At 40.4% G+C, this 3,793-nt stretch overlaps 1 long non-coding RNA gene across 1 annotated transcript; it reads left to right on the top strand.

Moving 5' to 3' along the window:
* Positions 1-826: 826 nt before the first annotated feature.
* On the top strand, positions 827-1,764 carry LOC125548584. The gene is made up of 2 exons (XR_007301125.1): positions 827-957; positions 1,562-1,764. It is a non-coding gene; the product is annotated as an uncharacterized LOC125548584 (long non-coding RNA).
* Positions 1,765-3,793: the final 2,029 nt, after the last annotated feature.

Genomic DNA, 3,793 nt, shown 5'->3' on the forward strand with positions numbered 1-3,793 from the left:
AAATTCATAAGATTATTAGTCATGGGCAGAATAGAGCTGGGCATGTAATGGTGGCAATTGGTCATGGAGAGCAGCACTCAGCTTCTTGGCTTACACATGCTCGCTTCCCAGGAGATTATCATTATGATTACCGATGATTGTAAAACTGTTATAGCTTGAGTAATGAAATGCCCCCCACCAGCGGAAAAAAACACACCACCACCACAAATGAAACCTGCATAGTTGACTAAAAAAATCAAAATAACAAATTCAATCAAATATCAGGTGACTATGCACTAGCCAGACCGTATGTGCAACGCACTGTGTCTTGTTCAAAAATCATAGGTGCCAAATACATAAACTAATACCAAACTATCAAGATGACACATTTTCTTATACACTATGTATCTTGTTACGGAACACTACTAATTAATTTCCCTTGTAATTTTGGAGCGAATAAATACCATAATCTCGGTATGGAGTATTACTAATTAATTCCATCTGTAAATAATATTGGGAGGCAATAAAATGTCACAATGTTATAATGGAAAACTAATTAATTTCATATGGTTATTTTTAGGAGGCAATAAATGCCATAATTGTGTATATGGAATACTAAGAAACTCCTTATGGATGTATTTGTAGTCTGTCAATCGATACCTATAGGATATTCCATGATGTGCGTATAATCCGAGGATCCTTATTAATCACGGCGAATTGTAAAAAGGAAACTCGCCAAAGCAGGAATGAATAAAATGGCAAACATTGATACTCCAAAAATCGGCCATGCCTCTATATAAACAGCAGAAGGAACCAGCAAAGTAGTACAAGTCTAAACCAAACGGACATAGGAGAAGAGAACACTAAACAATTTCATTATGGCTCTAATACGGATCAACACTGGTGTTCTGTGCTTGATGGCACTTTTGATGGTTTCAACCACTTTATTGTCGAGTGAAGCATCAGGGAGGAAGATAGGTACATTTCTATTTACCAGAGCTTATCAACTGTAGTATATATGAATTTGTGGTTTCCTAGAGCTAGATAAAAAATTGATCCTATTGCATCATTCTCTGTTGCCAATGATAGGAATGTTTCTTATGAAGTTTGATCGTTCAAGTTAATATATGCAAGTATTTTTGCAAGAGAAAAGTGTTTCAACCGTGCCTAATAGAGTGAGGTGTTTAGTTAAGATAGGCAAGTATCTTTTTCCTCATACTCGCAAAAAATAGATATAAAACTATTTTTCCTTGTAGTGCAAACTTGTGCGTCGCGTTCGTCCCCTTATTTAAAAGTTATCATGCCTCATAGTACTTTAAACCTAGTGTTATTTAACAAAGGCATGGAAAGAAAGAGGTGTTTTCCTTGTGATTTTATGATCACCATTACAATTCTGTCGTGGTACATATGGTTTCCATAGTACATAATAATTATATACCAGCCAGTAGATGTTCTTCCTATGTTTGTATTAGCACTCCACTGTTGTCCTACTATTTGCATAGTACATTGATTTCACAGAATCCTAGTTTAAATACGAACAACAAGAGGTTCTGATGGCACCTTTTATTTTTTATTGTTGTAGGCAAGGAAGCTAACATTGGGGTCGAGGGGCACCGTGAACCCTACACTCCATGTACGGATCCTTCATTTTGTAATGATATCTGCAACAGAGATGGTTATTGAGGTGGGACCTGCCGTGATGGTCACTGCGAATGCATCAGATAATTGTAGCAAGAAAATGACCAAGAATAATGTTTGGAAATAAAGATTCACTTGGGAGCATTATGAATTGTTTTTCTAGCGGGAATAATTTAATTGAACATTTTTATTTTCCTACTCTTCGTATTTGAACCCATATCATGGCCTTTTTTAACAGAGATGCTCACATACACGTGCATTACACTCACGGTATTGGGACAATTTTTGGGAAAAATTAAAATTAAATCTACCACCAAAGTATAATTAATACTATGATTTCAATGAGAATGTTTTTTCATCTGAATTTGGAACTATACACTAGATAGTGTCAAATCTTTTAAACTTATCCATACCTTTGTGCAGACCTTGATGTATCGACTTGAATATGTAGCAAACAATCATCTTTGATACCAAGAGCTAGGACAGCTGGAAAACATATTATGGCTTATTGGCTATTGGGACCAAATAGATTCATTGTTATTGCACACAAAATAAGCGCATACCAATGGTCCATCAAACATATTCAGCTGGAAACTAACGAGCTGCAGCGTATTTTTGTTCCTGGCTATCTACCACAACAATGTTTGCCCTTCTCCGACAAAGGATGGGTGATGACGAAGGTGCGCCTTTTGGCTAGCTCCAGTGCTTGTAGTCGTCGCTAAGTGGTCTATGGACCTGGATGTAAATTTTACTTCTAGTGTTCTTTGAACTACCTGACAGTTGGTGAATACTGCCTCAGTTGCATTTCTTATAATTCCTCGTAATTTCATTTTTATTCCACTAGAGAAACGGAAAGTATCTCTCTCATGATTTTATGTATCTCTCTTTAACTCCCCAAGTCCGATGCGCCAGGTGTCTTCCAGTTATTCGTCGTTGTTGCCATTACATTTTCTTGTGTGCTACATTTTGCCATGTCATCATGTGCATTAGATCATCATATTTTTCAAAACTTGCATCCGGTCACTTTCTCCATTTTCCGTTTCGACATCTGACACTCTCACATGCACCCGTTGCACCTTCCAGTTCTCGTTTCATGAGCGGGACAAAAATGTTCTAATCAAGGGCCGAGATTTGTCGAGTGGCCTTGGTATATCACCGGTAGACCGCCTGTAAAATTTCGTTCCATTTGGAGCTGTTTGATGCCCCAACGGTTAACCACGTTAACCGAAAGCCCTCCTTCTCTTTGCAGCCCAGCACCCCTTCATAATAGCCCAATAGCCCATCTAAACCCCCTCCATCCTCTCCGTCATTGGATCACGATCGCGTGGGAGAAAATCGCACCTCATTTTCCCTCTCCTAGCTCCCTATACCTATATATAGGTCGTCCGAATTCGCAGTCCAAACCCTAGCTGCCATCTTCCCTCCACGTCGCCGGACACGTCCGTCCGCGCCGGACGGATCCAACGCCGCTGCCCTCGACGAATCGGAAGGCGCCATGTCACCCGCTACCGTCTCCTCCACGCAGGCCCGCAGGGCCCATTGCCAGCCTGCCACCGGGCCGAACTGGGCCGCGCCTCATGCCGGCGCCTGAGCCGCCCGCATCGTCGCCTTGTGCCGCCGCTGCATCGCCGCCAGCTCGCGCCGCCTCCGCCCCACAGCTCGTCGCGCGCACCGCCTGTTGACATGTTTTGATGTTCATGTTATGCTCTATCATGCCATGCCATTTGATGCCTCATATATGTCCTGTAGCATATGTTTTCATTGCCATGAACATGCCTAAATGATGTTCGAGTTTTCTGTTAACTTCATGATGCCATGTTTTGAGCTTGTTATTAATTAAACTATGTCTCTTTTAGAGGTGCTCCCATTACATGATATGAAGTATGCTATGCGTATTTTGTCCACATGCAAAGTTTGATAATTTTAGACTTCATATGACCTCTGTTCCAAGCTTTCTAATATGCTATGCTAAAGTTGTTGTTTTACACTTGTTGAAACTGTTATAAAATTCAAACTTGTCTTGATGGTTCCCACTAGTCCATGAGTCATATGGTTATGATGCCTTGATGTTTTTGCTCTTTGTTATGTGTAATTTTATGCCATGCCCTTGGTTGCCATATAACTTGCTGTAGCTTGTCTCTTTCTTTCTCTCAAGTTGCCATCATGCTAAATATGT

Source organism: Triticum urartu, chromosome 3 (assembly GCF_003073215.2).
Source record: "Triticum urartu cultivar G1812 chromosome 3, Tu2.1, whole genome shotgun sequence".
In the NCBI taxonomy this organism is placed as follows: domain Eukaryota; kingdom Viridiplantae; phylum Streptophyta; class Magnoliopsida; order Poales; family Poaceae; genus Triticum; species Triticum urartu.